Source organism: Pinus tabuliformis, chromosome 2_2, assembly GCF_031772625.1.
Source record: "Pinus tabuliformis cultivar Carrire ecotype Pingquan chromosome 2_2, CPIR1, whole genome shotgun sequence".
Classification (NCBI taxonomy): domain Eukaryota; kingdom Viridiplantae; phylum Streptophyta; class Pinopsida; order Pinales; family Pinaceae; genus Pinus; species Pinus tabuliformis.
This window is the reverse complement of record NC_142300.1, coordinates 29736521-29753173: the sequence shown is the minus strand read 5'-3', so window position 1 is coordinate 29753173 and position 16653 is coordinate 29736521. Positions and strand designations below refer to the sequence as shown.

Below are 16653 nucleotides of genomic sequence, written 5' to 3'. Positions count from 1 at the left end.
GGGAAAGAAAAACTCCCAAAAGGTATGAAGATTCCGCTTCATCTTTTGCTTTCGATTACTGAAGATGGGGAACCTTCTTGTTATTAGGAAGTAGTAGATGATACGGATAGCAAAAAATGGAAAACGACTATGGAGGGAGAAATGGATTCCTTAGCTAAGAACAATACCTGGGATCTTGTAGAACTTCCTGAAGGGAGAAGTGTTGTTGGATGCAAATGGGTCTTCAAACTGAAATGAAAAGTTGATGGAAGTATCGAAAGGTATAAGGCGAGACTGGTATAAAAAGGGTATTCTCAGGTTGAAGGTATCGACTTTCGTGAGATTTTTCACCAGTTGTAAAACTTGTTTCTATTCATACTGTGTTGGCACTAACTGCATTACTTAACCTTGAGTTAGAATAGTTAGATGTTAAAACAACTTTTCTACATGGTGATTTGAATGAAGAGTTATATATGGAACAACCAGAAGGTTTTGTACAAGGTCACAGCATAAGATTAGTTTGCAAGCTCAGGAAATCATTGTATGGTCTGAGGCAGTCTCCCAGACAATGGTACAAGAAGTTTGACTCCTTCATGGTGAGCCAGAACTTTATTAGAAGTGAGTATGATCATTGTGTATACTTCAAAAGTTTCAATGGCATATTCATTATCTTAGCTTTGTATGTTGACGATATGATTATTGTAAGCAAAAGCATGGAAGAGATCAACAGGTTAAAGGCTCAACTCTCTAGGACGTTTGACATGAAGGATCTTGGAGCAACAAAACATATCTTGGGCATGGAGATACACAGAGATAGGAAAAATGGTAAGCTTTGGTTATCACTGTGGAAGTATGTGGAGAAAGTACTTGAAAAGTTCTATATGAACAATGTGAAAGCGGTTAATGTTCCATTAGCTTCCCATTTTAAGCTTTCTTCAGTTTTGAGTCCTAGAACTGATCAAGAAAAGCAGTATATGTCTCATGTACCATATGAAAATATTGTAGGCAACTTAACGTATGCGATGGTATCTACAAGTATCTACAAGACCTGACATTTCACATGCAGTTGGAGTTGTCAGCAGGTTCATGGCAAATTCAGGTGAAGAACATTGGCGAGCAGTGAAATGGGTGCTTCGATATCTAAGAGGCACAAGTGACCATTGCATCATCTTTAATGGCAGTGAAGGATCAGTCTGCAGATGTGTAGATGCTGATTATGTAGGTGATTTGGACAAAAGAAGATCTACTACAGGTTATGTCTTTACTCTTGCAGGTGGAACAATTAGTTGGATGTCAAAGCTTTAAGAAAAGTTGCGTTGTCCACTATCGAAGCAGAATATAGCTACTTCAAATGCCAGTAAAGAAGCAATCTGGTTAAAGGGTATACTTGATGAGATTGGAAGGACGTAGGAGAAAGTAAATGTACTTTGTGACAGTCAAAGTGCTATTCACTTGGCAACAAATCCTGCTTATCACAGCAGAACCAAGCACATTGATGTAAGGTATCATTTTCTGAGACGTGATTGATGGCGGAAAAGTAGCTCTTCAAAAGGTCCATACATGAGAGAATTGTGCAGACATATTCACAAAGGCAGTTACAGTAGAGAAGCTGCGATGGTGTTTAGCTTCTCTTGGCTTGCATAAAAGATGATGAATGGGCATGGGCAAGGGATTAGGAAAATTGTTGTCAAGGTGGAGTTTGTTGGTAATTGACAACAAAATTAATGTAAATGTAAATTTGGGTAAATTGTATTAGTTATAGGCAAGTCAGTTTCATACCGAATCCGTAGTTATGTAACTGAGGAGGCTCATATAAAACTGATGAATGCCCGAACTATTGTAATGGAGAATCATTTCATTGATTGAATAGAAATTCCAATCCCTTGCCTCGTGGATGTTTCCTTGACACTATGTCAGGGTTTTACCACGTAAATCCTGTGTTTTTACTTGTATGGTTATATTTAGTTTCATTTTCTTTCGTGTTTTGTAACCTCCAGTAACCACATAATTCTTCTTTCTTGGCCTATATTCCAAAAGAGAGGAATCCGTCCTCCTTTGATTGATTATGGCCCATTTCCCTTTGTAATGCGTGATATAAAATAATCTCCAAAATGTTGGTTATGAGGCTAAGAAAAGTCCTTCCTTTCATTATTTCAAAGAATCACTGTGGCTTTGTCCCGGGAAGACTATTTTTTGACAATATTCAAGAAGTGATCAACTCTAGCTGGAGACGAGGGGACAAGGGTATGGTAGTAAATCTTGACATGGCCAATGCTTTTGATAGGGTGCAACATAGTTTTTTATTCAAGGTTGTGATTGCCAATTTATTCAATGGGTAGCCCTGTGTATTAGCTCCCCTTGGATCGCCTCACTGGTTGAAATTATTCAAGGCCTCTAGAGGGCTTCATAAGGGTTTTCCCCTCTCCCCCTTTCTCTATATTATAATGGAAAATTTGTTGAGAAGAAGATTGGAGCACAAAAGAACCTTGGGGAGACTGCTTGGGATCCACTTCTGAGATGGGGTTAAGAGTATCAACCATGGTCAGTTTGCTAATGACACTGCATTATTTGGGGGAGCCTCTCCGATGATTTCCAAAAGATATTAGAGAATCCTCGACAAGTTTCTGGGGGCCATAGGGGGTCTGCTGAATGAATAAAAATCCCAAGTTTATGTCTGGAATATCAATTTCCACTATAAAAAGAAAATCGAGGAAGCACTGGGGTGTAAGGTCATGGAAAATTGGACATATTTAAAATATCTGGGGGTTCTAATCAACCTAAGAAAATCCACCTCAAAACAATGGGAGGGCATTATTGATAAAATTAATAACAAAATGGATAATTGGGGGGCGAAATGGTTAAACTTGGCTAGAAGAGTGGTCCTTTCTAAATAAATCCTCTCTGCCATTCCTCTATATCTGTATCTAGTCCTGTTGGCACCCAAATACATTCTTCTCAAGATAGGGCATGTACTCTACAAATTTCTATGGGAAGGAGGGGAATCTGATAATAAAAAGTATCATATGGTCAAATGGAATATGGTCAGAGCTCCAAAGCCACATGGTGGATTGGGTATCAAAGACCTAACTCTGTTGAATTTAGCTTTGGGGGAAAAGTTGGCATGGAACCTTAAAGCTCTTCCAAATTCATGGTGGGTTCAGATCCTGAAGGAAAAATACCTCCACTCAACATAAGAAGACTCTAGTAGGTCCTGGTCTCCTATTTGGAAACTAATTCACTTGAAAACTCATTTAATTGATGCTCATATTCATTGGGTCCCTGAGAATGGGGAATGAATTCATATTTGGGAAGACTTGGTCCTGAGTCAACCTCCTCTAGATCGACTGGAAGAACTATGCCCTTTGAAAGACTTCATGCAGAGTAAAGGAATAATAAATCTGGCAGATATTTCCCTTTGGGACAAAAATGGCCTCTAGACATATTGGTATTTTGGTGATCTCCTAGAAAATTTGAAGGCGTTGGGGGAAACACTAGCTCAAAATATTTCTGGTTGGGCCCCCATTCGTCATTCTCTCCAGGATAAGGTTGGATGGAAATCGTCCTCATTCTCGATCAGGGAAGGTTACTCAGAGCTTTTGTTCCAATCTACATTCCTCCAAAATCCTCCATCTGGGGAAAGGTTTAGTCTTCGAATGCCTTACCCAAGGTGAATGCTTTCTGTTGGCTACTTGTTCATAGGAAAATTTTGACCTCAGAGAATCTGAGAAGAGAGAAATCCAAGGCCCATCGTGCTGTAGCTTATGCAAAGGTTAAGGAAGAGTCAATTCTCCATATTTTTATTGAATGTCCCTTTAATCAGAAGACTTTGTCTCAAGCCCTTGGGCCACTCCTTGCAAGGATTCAATGGCCATCAGATATAAGGGATTGTTTTGGAACTGACACAGACACTACTAGAGGCTCCCTTCAATCCAAATTGTCGGTCAAATCCTTTTTGATATCTCTTCCAAAATTTTATAAGCTAGCAAGTGTGGCTAGCTAGAAATGCAACCATTTTCGAAGGTATAGTGGGCCTCCTCGCTCTGTGGCATCAAAAGCCCTTTCCCTTTACCTAGAGGTCAATCCTCTTCCCTCCATCTCTTCCCTGATGTTATGGAGATGGAATGGATAAAATCTTTATCCCCATGCCCTTTATCTCCAATGCGGTCATGTTTTTCGGCTCCCTCTTGTGCTTAGAAGCTATGAATGCATGATCAGGATCTGGCAGAATAGAAAAGGCACCAAGGTAAATGGATTCTATTTTTTGACGGGTCATCCAAATGAAAACCGGGGGTGGCAGGAGGGGGAGGGATTCTTATTTATCTCGATGGAATAATGGAAAATTCGATATGCATGGGGACTACTAAACAAATCTAAAATTAATGGGTTTCTGCAAGGGCTGATAATTTCCAAAGATAGAAGAATGAACATATAACCATCTTGAGAGACTCCATGATTACGATACAATACATTATCAAAGGAGTAGGCCCCAAGGACAATCAGCGTGCCAAGACCTGGGTCAGAATCAAATCTCTACTCAATAGCCTCTGTGAGAAGAATCTCTTCCATATCCTCCGACATAACAATATGGAGGCAGATATCAGAACAAATATGGTTTGTGCCCTTCAGGAGCCAGAATTGGTGATCAATGACACCAAGGGAAAATATGTTATCCCCTAAGGTTAGCACTAGGGGATCATATCTTCATCACTTTCACATTCCCAATGAAAAATTTAAGAGCGAAGGCATTTAAATCGTTGAGGCGTGGGAGTATTATAAGATTGCAAGGCTCGAAGGTTGATATGGCATTAAGCGGTTGGCTAAACCACAAGAACGTGGTAGCGCACATGATCCATAATCATGCACGGTTGCAGGATTTGAATTTGCATGGGGTTGTATCTTGATTGCTTTCCTTTGTTGCCCCCAAGTGAAATTTAATGAAGGTACAATGGCGCCTGTGTGGAAGAATTTGGAGTTTGTGCGTGAAAATTAGAGGCATGATGCAAGGATAAGGATGGCATTGTATTTATTTGCAGGTCTTCCAATTTTTTTCTTAATGTCATTGCTTAAGGGCGCGCCCTATGCATGGGATTGGGGTTTCAATTATCTTAGGCGTGGAAGGGATAACTTTTGTCTGATATAGGGCTTCTCTTGGTGGCGCCTTGAGTGCCAACAAAGTCTAGGTATGTGTGATGGAGCCTTGAACAAGGGGGTTTGTAGAGTCAACAAATAGACGATCAGAAGGAGTTCTCTGACTTGTTGTTGGAGAAGCTTGAGCGTTATACTGGTATGTTGTTTGAGAAGCTTAGGCATTAGTATTTCTCTGTGTTTGACGACTAGGAACAATAAAGGAAACTTGGTATTGTTGGGAAGTTGTTTTTCTTGGCCATGAAACCCGTGTGTACAGGTCACATTTTTTTTTGAAAATTGAGTGTGGGTTGGTCACCACATATTTAGTTGGATAGGGTTTGCAGTAAGTACTGGTGTATAATGGTTGAGTCCAGGTTTGAGGGCGCCCACTTGGGTAATTCTAGTGATTAAATGAAGCAGACACGTACTTTGGTTCTAGTTCCTCTTCTTTAGGAAGTATATGCAATCATTATAGGAAGTCGCACGAGGCTTTGGTTCAACCTGATTTTCATCTTCAAACTCAGGTCCTGCATACATCCTATGCCTAGATAGAGTTCTTGGATAAGTTGACTGCTCTCGAGATTGAAATTGTTCGAATTATGGATGAGGTGTTCGCCCCGCGCAATATGCTTATGGATTTGAAGGCAACAATGGAAATGCTAGCCATGGAAGAGGTCATGGAAGCTTGACTAAACTAGTTGGAGATAGACCTCAACAAAGTCGCACATGAAATGGATTAAGCACCCCTCTGCACAGTACCTTGCTCGTATTTTCAATCTTATGTTTAGTTTATCTTTGAGTTTTGGGTTTTCATGTTTGCAGTTGGTAATTTTGGGCTTGAACTTGTTAGCCAAGTATAGCTATGCTTTATGTAAATATCGTCCTGTTTGTCATATGTCATCAGTAGACTAATATGCTCGTAGTTGGATATTCCTGCTTTTGCAAGTTGTAGCTCAATGAATAGGGTTTGGTAGCTATGGATTCTTGAGATGTATCCTTGTGTATTTAGCTGCGACCGGGCACAAATTTTCAAATAAAAATTACTCATTTCTATTTAAAGATAAAAGACATTATAAATATATATCAAAGTTAAAAATACACTATACAATCTTTAATTGAACTTTGAAATATAAAATTCAATATTTTTAAATATTCTATATAATTTATAAAAAGAAAAAATATATAATAAAATATACACAAACTAAGAATTTTCTATTAAATATAAAAATTTAATATATCTATATATATAACAATAAAATAATATTATTTTAAAAATATAAGTAATTTACTCCACTTGTCCTTGTCCTTCCAAAGCCACCTAAACATTACACGAACAACGAAAATCTCAAATACGACCAACATATTAGGACATCCATGTGGTAAAATGATAATCTCAAATACGACCAATACGACCAACATATTTAGGACACCCATGTGGTAAGATGATTTTCTCCATGGCACGATAATGCATATTAATAATAATGTTAGTGTGTTTTTAATTAATTTCAATTAATTAATTTTATTTTTTAAAATAAATATTATTTAAATATTTTTATAAATTAAATTATAAATAAAAGTAATATTTTATTTTAGGTATAGAATTATGGTTAAATATTATTAAATAATATATAATTTTATTGAAAATAATTTTAAAAATATTAGAAAGACATTATTCAGATTACAAAATTCTAAGATTTAATATTAGAAAGATATTGATTTTCATATATATTATTTACATTAAAATTATTATTTAGTTTTTGAAAAAGTTTATATTTCTTTTTATTGTTTAAGAATTTTTGAAAAAGTTTATATTTCCTTTTATTGCTTAAGAATTCATTTGATGTAGGAAAACAAATTAATGGTATAAGATTAAGACATATGACAAGAGTATTGATGGATTGAGTTTATTTTTGGTTGAGAGAAAAGTAATTATCTTTTCTATCTAAATTCAATCCCCATATATTTTGGGAGCAACACAATTGGTGATCTGCCCTGTTATAAAATTTGATGTTAACTATGATAAAAGTTCAAATCTCCATGAAGGAAGCCAATGCACGCTTAATATGTTAAATTATAATGGATATATTTAAGTAAAAGTTTAAATTATATTTTAAATTTAAAATATTCTATAAAAATATTCTCATACATACTCCATCCATGAATGAAATTGAAATACCTTTAAAAGGCAATGAGCTCACCAATTCTCATATATATCGAGATGGAATTTAGCAATTACATTGTTTGGGTAAATTCCATTCAAATTGAACTTAATGAGAAGATACTAGAAAAACTAGGTTGACACATTGATTTGTTTAAGGTATTCTCATTCTCATCCGTGTGGACGTGTGGATTTTGATGATGCTTTGTTGAAGAAGGAAAATAATGGAAAGGTGAGAAGGCCCTTCCCCTATGCACACCAGGTGTGCTTTTGGAGTCCATTTTCCTAGTGTAATTTCATAAATGCTTTCACATATTTGTAATGTTCCAAACCACAAATCAACAACTTTTTTCCTTTACATTTTTATAATTTAATAAATATATTTTGTGTTTAAGTGTGGCTCTAAGAACCCTAGTGGATCTTCCACCTTCGACCTGAGTACTCTCGAGAGTTTGTCAAATCTATGCTTCGTTAGGCCCACCGCTTTCCATTATTTGTGCCTCGTAAGGTCCAATGATTTCCATGGTCATTTCTTATGTATGTGCCATAGATAAAGATTCTCTTGCTATATCCTTATATTCCACTATTCAAGAACCGCTATGACTCTCTGCTAGCAAATGTACTCTCTCTCCTCCAACCAATGACTATTTGGTGTTACTCTCTACCACGTGTAGTATTGTCCTCATCTCCCTTGGTTAATTAACAGAAAACCCAATTTGATGTTCGATTTTGTTGTGATACTTGAACACACAACATTGTTTTCAAAGTAAATGCACAGTAGAGGAACAAAGCCCCCACAATGTGGATCTGGAATAGCTTATTTATTTCTCTAAGTGTGGTGCCTTTTGCCCCATGGATTCTAGTTTCAGTGATGTATTAAGGTAGGAAATTCGTTATTGGCCATGGTTGTCCATAGGAAACCACTAAGTTTGAGGAGTTGATAAATTTTTCAAAGGAAATGATCGGCATAGTGTAATCTATGATGGTACTCGCTCCCTTGCTCTTTACTTCAACTTCTGTGAGGCGAGGGTGTGTTACACAACATTTGTCACTGTCCCTGTACTCCTCATTCATTTATCCTGGAGGACCTCTACAGTGAGCTCCGCATGCTTTGCCTTCATGAAGAAATGCCCATTGTGTCCCTCTTCATGAGTAGATCATTTCCCTTTTGCACCATTTCCCTTGAAACTGCTGTTTTGCCCAGTTTACAAGACCGACGCTAATGGCCTTTGTCTCCCCCACACCGATGTGTAGAGATTAGCACTACTCCTCACGCCGACCGGAGCAACTGAGCTGTGCTCCAGTCGCGTCGGTCCTGTTATGGAGAGTTTTTTAAATTAGAGCTGAAGCTTCCAACTCTAGAAGCTTTATAACGGAAGTATGGTAAACAGTTTCGCTGGATGGGGTGGAGGATGACAATTTGGGCTCCTTTCCCCTATAATGATGGAAATACCGCAAGGGATAATTCCTTCTCCCATGAGAAGAGGATCCATCTCCCATCCATATTTCCTATATAAACCTCCATTCTTCCCGAGCACAAACTAGTTGCAGTCATAGTTTTTGGTTGAGTATTGATGCTATTTTGGTTTGGAGTAGACAAGTAAGCTATTACTAGTTGTAGCTATCTAGTTGTTTAAGGGAGAAGTGTGTTTTGGTTTGGAGTGAAGCCTAAAGGGAAGAGACTTAAAACTACTATTGTTTGAAGTCATCGTGGAATGCTAGCAGAAGTGTGTGGGAACCTGGTCTTGTAAGAGGAAGATTGCAACGTCAAGATGAATGGTTGTAATCTCTCTTTGATATTAATATATGCAACTATTGATTGATTTCCTACATGTTTTGTAATATTACATATTCATGGCTTGATGTTTCTTGACTTTTTAAGTAGGTTGAATTTCAATTTGTCTATTATTATGTTTGTCGCCTGTTGTTATTTACTTGTTTCAGGAGTTTGAAGAAGGAAGTAAGAGATAGCTGGAGCAAGCAAGCGAGGACATCATCAAACAGGATAAGTGATCAAGAGGTAGGCCCTCTTGATTGATTCTAACCTAAGGAAATATTCCATAGAATGTATCTTTTGTGGCTAGACCCATTATTGGGTTAGAGGAATTTGTTCGTGTCCGCACTTATAATTTTACTTCACCACAAATTGGTGACTCTGTTGGGGAATCCCAATCCTTTTGTTTGTCTTCGATTTCATGATTTCGTGAGAACTTTTCTAGTTCCACTTTTTCCCTTTGGTTATGTTTCTTTTCTCCTGCTTACGTATTTGAGTCTAAAATTCATAGTAGCAGATCTGGTCCCTGTTTTCAATTTTTTTTCTTTCTTAGCTACCTCGATCAGCGCGCTTAATCCACTGACAGTCGCGTCGACCAGCGCGAATTTATGAGGAACAGTCGCGCCGACCAGCGCAAGTTGCTGAGGAATAGTTGCGCCGACCAGCGTCTGGCGCTTATTGTCAATTAGGTAGTCAAATCGATGCCTGTAAGTGAAGATTAGGGCTTGACCCCAATCTTGGCCATTGTGTTATGCTCTTGTGGTTTTGACCCCGTAAGCCTTTTTGACCGTTTTCTCCCTGATTAGAAAGCTACTTTTCATTTGGTTTTGTTTGCTTGTTGGCTTATCATCTTTTTACTTGATTGATTGAGTCATTGAGTGGCCAACGACACTAGGGCATCTAGTTGGTCACCCATTCAGTAGTTTTTGAACTCACTAAGTCAGGTTGTAGGTGTGTTTACTCTTTGCATTTTGTTTTTGGTCCTTTTTACGACTTTGACCTCTTTTGCACAAGTTTGAAAAGTTTCGTTTGATTGCCTAAACGTTTCTTTTCTGGCATAGATTACATTGTTGGTCTTCTGTTTGGTAAAGTCGGTGTTTCATTGAGCTGAATGAACTTCTCTTTTCATGTTTTCATCTACTTGGAGAGCTTATTGTCTCGAGAATTTTTTCACTAAAAGATGTATACAAAAAGCTTTTTTCGTTGTTTCATGAAAAAGTATGAAATTCTAGCTTGTTGCATCATTATGTTACGATAGTTTGCATCTCTTAAAAGACTAGAATTGCATCAACATTTGAAAAAGGAAGAGAATTGTTGTTTTTGAAAGGACTAATAGATAAGTGCTTGTAAGGAAATTAGGAATTGGAATGCATTTTTCATTAGTTTATTTTTTGAAAAAGTAAGGTAGTGAAAGATCATTTCATTTTTAGTTGCTTGATTGTTTACATTTGATTGAGTAGTTTCTACCCTATCTAGTGTAGGCATTTCATCGAATTGAAAGGGTCTTGTCTCATCTAGTTGCATTTGAGGTTTTTTGAGTAGCATCGCTAAGACCTGAAAACCGAAACTTAACTCAAGATAAACTTTAAAATGAATTCAATTAACTTAATGCGCATTTGACATTAACGATCATATCTAGAAGGTCTAGGCTAGAGATGTGTTCCGACGTCTTTAAACCTAGCATCTGTCGTTAGCTTCGACATTAGACAACACTAGTACAGATTTGCGCTCCCTGTATCGTCAAGTATATAATGGGAGACCCCACTAGGCTGCAATCCTTTTATCCTTAGGAAGCCAAGTCGGCTACCTTGCGAATGTGATACACCAAACACAACATTCGGGGAGATTGCCTACTCGTACTTCTTAGTTTGCCAGGAGGTATTCTATAGTTCACGGTTGCCTGGTAATCCTGTTTACCTAGATCATCCAGAGCAGTCATTTGATATTTTTGACTCATTAAACTTAAAATATCATTCGAGCACTTGTCCTTTTGAGCTCGTTTCCAATCGAAAGTGATAGAGTCATCTTTGTTTCTTTCTCGACTCTTAAAAAATGAAAGAGCATCAGTCTTTTATGCGTCTTAATAATTGATTGCCCACGATCCAAAACACCCTGTTAGTCTTTTTGAGACCAAATCGTGAGTTTCCTTAAAATAACATTTTAAAGCCTTGAAGTTATTTGTTCCGTCGACTAAGACAAGGTCATCGTGGCTGAACCATCTGGTTCACCCAATTCCTCTTCCTCTCCTCCGTTTGAAAGATTGTCTGAGGAGCTATTTCCTGAGTTACCAGAGTCACTCGAGGACCAAAATGTTGAACTCACAATCATTTTGAGTGTTCAACCATTGTCATCTCATCCTCTGCCTACTTTCGATATTGGGTCATCTGCTGATCTTGGCCGGAATCTCCGGACAACCTCGTTCGAACTCTAGAGAACTTGCCGACCACTGACAGTCAGCTTGGACTGGCTATCTATCCTTCGAACCCTCTGTTTGACACTATTGAGATATCATCGTAGCGTCCTTACAGTCTATACAACGAACCGGGTGTTCCATTGGAACTATCCCTCGGTACTCATTCAGCCATTCGTCGTCGTTTTTTTTCAAACATGGAACCCGAAGGCGATGCTCCAGTCACATCTTTGGATGAGTCCGAAGTTTCTACTCCACACATTGTTGAAGGGGAAGAATTGCAATTGCAGTTTCCTCCTGAGGGTTTCCATTTTTCAGAAGGTATTCCCGCTAGTTTTCCACCCAACTATGTGTCTTTGGCGCACTTGGTTTCAGGTACACCTAGTGCCTCATCACTTTACCATAATCCTGTATGGGCATCAGGTATCAGGCCTACACCAGGTTCGTTCATTACGAACACAACTTCCCAACAGGCTGTTACTTCAGTCCCAGTGCAACCCACCGTTTCGAATACTCTTGTATCATCAATCCCAGTTACCCGTCAGGCACAACTGGTAGTTTCAAAGATTGTCTCTGTCAGTTCCTCCGTCCCGCTAGTCAGTGGCTAAATTGTACCATCGCCTAGGGGGCAGAACCTGAATGTTTCTATGGTGTCAGGTGCCACTAATGTGAGTGCTCACAAGCTCACATGCTTGGTATAAACCAACCTTCTTCTGGTATTATTTATAACCCTGCTGATCCTACTGGATCAAGCAATGTCCAGTACCAACAGGTTTAGAATCTCGTTGGTCCATCTAGATCGAGCAATGTTTAGTATCAGCAGCCCTATGGGGCTCAGGTCCAATACCAAAATCCTTACGTTCCATATGGTTCTCAAGGAATGGTTAATCAACCTTACACCCTCCAATCTGGGTAGTACATCCAGCCTGGCTACGACCAAATTCAGTTCGGTAATTTCCTGGGCACTGTTCAAGTACCCTTGCAACAACAAGGACAGCCTTTACAACAACAAGGGCATCCTTCGTTACCGCAAGGGAAACCTTCTTTGCAGTAAGGGCTCTTCGCGCAACAACAAGGGCAAATTATCCCATAGCAAGGTCACCTGCAACAACCGCAAGGTCAATCCTTACAACAGTTGCAGCAAGCCACGCAACAAAAGATGCAATATGCCCTGCACACCTCTCAACCCATGTCCTCGCAAAGCCAACCTCTGTAGCCCCAGGGAAAAATTTTGCAATCGCAAGGTCAACCCTTGCAACAACAAAACCAACTAGGGCAGCAACAACCTTTGTATACATATCAACAAGGTCAACCCTTGCAAGGGCAGGGTTAAAGTCAAGTCCTGTAGCAGCAGGCCAAAAATCCTCATGTCCTAGGTCAACAGGTTCAGAATCTTGCCAGCCAAGGGCATCAATTACAAAATCCCTACGTCGAAGGGCGACAAGTATATCAACCTTATGCCCAAGGACTGCAGGTCCAGAATCCTCTTGTTTAGGGACAACAAGTTCATCAACCGTATGTTCAAGGACAACAGGTCCCATATCCATATGTCCAAGGTCAACAGGCTCAACAACCTTTTAACCCGTACATTGCTTATCAACAACCTATGCCTGGATAGTTCCAAGGTATTCAAGGTCAAAATCCTCCCTATGGTCAAGGTAATCCGCAATGGGGCAGCCTCAGATGCCATATGGCCAAAATCCCCCACTGTGGGGCCAAAATCCTTACCATCAGGGATGGGCTCCTCCCTATGGGCCCGCTTATCGAACTCCCATGCCTTTTAACACCCAATTACCTTTCTTGGCTACACTCGAGTTGGTAGATGTATCGCGCCTTACGAATGATCTGATCCTTCATTCACTGTACTCGCTTCCGGTGCCATCCAAGATACCAAGTGATTGCCCAAAGTTCGATGGAAAAGCTAAAGAAGATCCTCAGGACCATGTGATGACATATCACCTTTGGTGCTCATCGAACTCGTACGTGGACGATTCCATTTGTCTTCGCCTTTTCCAATGAACCCTAACGAGTTCTATAGTGAAATGGTACATCGAGCTACCTCAAAGTACTTACCATGACTTTGACTCTTTAGCCATGGATTTCCTCACACATTTTCAGTTTACAGTTCATTATGAAACTGGCACCTATTTTCTCACATCGCTTAAGCAAGATACTGCGATGCACATCTTTGATCACATCCATGAATGGAGACGTAAACGTCACTTGATCAAATTTGAGATTGCTGATTAGTTACTCACTGAAAGGTTTACCAAATCGTTTGTAGCCCCGATTGCTCGCGATATAGCTATGGGTGGATGCATCACTGAAGAATAGGCCATCACTCGTGCCCAGTACTTAGATCTGGTTTAATCTCAGTCTGGCACCTTATACGAGTTATTACCTAATGCTCTGCGGCCATCATCCGATCCCACAACATCAAAGTCACCAGCTGTTCCTCCCGTTGATGGAGTTATTGGTTCAGTATCCCAGACCCCTGCTAAAACTTCTTCCAAACAGAAGTCAGTCTCGAATGCTGCTCCTAATAGTTCATCTCAAAATCCACCTAGCCCTGGTAAAACCTCAGAGGTCCACGCTGTCTAGTCTACCGCAGCGGACAAATCCTTAAAAGGAAAAAAGAAAGGCAAAGGCAAAGCTAAAGCCGATGCCCTGAAACAGGGTCCTCCCAAATCGTCTACTGGTGAATATTCGCAATGGAAACCTAAGTATCCCTGCCTCATTTGTGAGGAAGATTACTACACTAAGGATTGTCCTTGACGATCCGAAGTTAGTCGCCTACTCAAAGGGACCCCTGTTGTCCTCAAAGAGTCGTTTCCGTCTCAGCAGATCCAAATGGTAGACCAACCTCGATTTGCTTCCTCCGGATCTCAAGTGTTCATGATGAGCACACCTATTAATGTGGCTACCTGATCGAAAGAATATCAAAGTCCAGCTCTGGTAGCTAAGAAAGAGAAAGAAGCTGCACCTTCTTCTTCTACCCCGAGTTATGGCCCTCTGCAAATTGAGCGCCCTAACCTTGATTCCGCTATGCGACCAACTTCTCGAGGTGTACTGTGGAAATCCTCGTATAATCCCAATGCCCGAGCTACTCAGCACTACAATATTGTTGAGGATTTGGCTCAGGCGCCGTCAACCATGTCGGCTCTCAAGGTACTCCAAAGCTGCCCATCGCAACGGAAATCTTTGCTGTCAGTTATCGGGGGCATCGATCCCACCAATTCCAATTTGATATGTTTTGATCTAGAGAACCATGTTCCATGGCTCCCTCATCAGATTGCCTTTCTTATTCAGGTAATCATCAATGAGAAGACCATCCACCGCACTGTCATAGATGAAGGTGCTTCCACCTGCATCATGTCAACTGCATGTTGGAAGGCTATTGGTTCCCCTGCACTGAACCAATCTCTGAACACTTTGGAAGCTTTTGATGGGCGCAATTCGTGACCCTTCAATGTCTTACCTAACCTTGCCATCACCCTGGAAGGCAAGACAGTGCAAGTCGAAGTAGAAATTGTTGATGCCAATCTCAATTATAATCTTCTACTCGGCCAAAGTTGGACTCATGCCATGCATGCTGTGGCCTCCTCTTTGTTTCGCGTGATCCATTTTCCCCATCAAGGGAAAATTGTCACCGTCGATCAACTGTCTTTCTTTGCCTCTTCCTCCTCGGATGGCAATGTTCCGTACGTCAAGCACTCTGGTGCTCCCTATGAGAGTGTGGGGGCAAGTCTCTTCAAATATTCTGCCTTAATGGGAATTTTTCCACTCCCACCTCCTCATGTTTCCTTTGTCAACATGATCTCGGTCAAATCTGATCCCTAGGTCATACCTACACCAGATCTTGTTGAGACTTGGGGCAAGGTTATATCGCTTAGTCCCGTCGAAGTCAATTACGTGGAAATTGTTTCGGCTTTGAACTCTGCATCCTCTGATTCTCATATTTCAAAGACCTCTCTCGATATGTACTCTCAATCCCCTTGGCTTGGCACTTTGGAATCATTTGAACCTTTAGCTGAGACCTTCCTTACCTTTGAAGGTATCATGGAAATCACGTCTCTCGAGGAACCACCATGGATTGATACTCATCATTGCTCCTCGTTCCTGCCTCACCCGACGGTCATGTCTATTGCTTTCAAAGAGTCTTCTTCTCCGTTGTCTATTGATATGTCACTCTATCCTGACATAATCAAGATCTTTCAACTGAGGGCACCTTTATCCCTTCATGGATTCAGGATTTTTCACCCTCCCCGAGTTTTCACCGATTGTCCTCTGACTCGTAACCCTCCCTCACCCAGGGGGCATGGGGGCAAAGCCTTATATGAGTTCTACTCTATTATTTGGCCGAGTCAATGCTTACTCATCATGACAATGGTAAAACTTCGGTGTTCATTTGTGTTGATTGATTACCCGAGTCCCAACATGGACTCCCACCTCAAAAAGTACTATGCCTAGGTCATCTTGCATGGTTACTTATGTACATTAGTGTGTGATTCATTTTTGTACAGCGTGGTTTTGTGTGATAGTTTTCAAACAAATTTCTTGTTTACTATGCTTTTCTTGCTTTGCAGATGTCCGCGACTCCTTAGGTTGGTTTCTCTGATGGTGCTTGCCGTAGTACCCGGAACCTATCATCTGTGGCATGGCCTATTTATGACGCTAACGGTGAGTTGATTGATATTCAAGGTATTTGCCTAGGTCACACAACCAACAACATTGCTGAATACAATGCGGTCATTAAACTGTTATTAGAAGCCATCGCTCTGGGCATCAGAGAATTGGTTGTCAACCTGGATTCACAGCTTGTCGTCCTTCAACTCAACGGGCAATATTCTGTCAGGAACCCTCAAATATTGAGAATGTATCTCCGTATCCATCTATTGGAAAGGAATTTTGATTATATTACATATCATCATATTCCTAGACGCATGAATACATTGACAGATGCATTAGCTAATTACGTGTTGGATAGACATTTACGAAAACATGTAAAAGATAAGACAAACCATTTGTACCATAATAGACAGGAAAATATAACACACACACACACACACACACACACACACACACACACATATATATATGGTGAGAATGTTTGATACACCAGAACCCTGAAAAATAATATTTGTGTGTAAAATAACATCAGCGGCTTGCAGGCCTCATACATCCGTGGTATGTAGGCCCAAAAAA

The 16653-nt window shown here is 40.0% G+C and overlaps 1 pseudogene; it reads right to left on the bottom strand.

The window, feature by feature from the left end:
• Window positions 1-16653, bottom strand: part of LOC149191362 (uncharacterized) — a 69008-nt pseudogene that overhangs the window by 12337 nt on the left and 40018 nt on the right.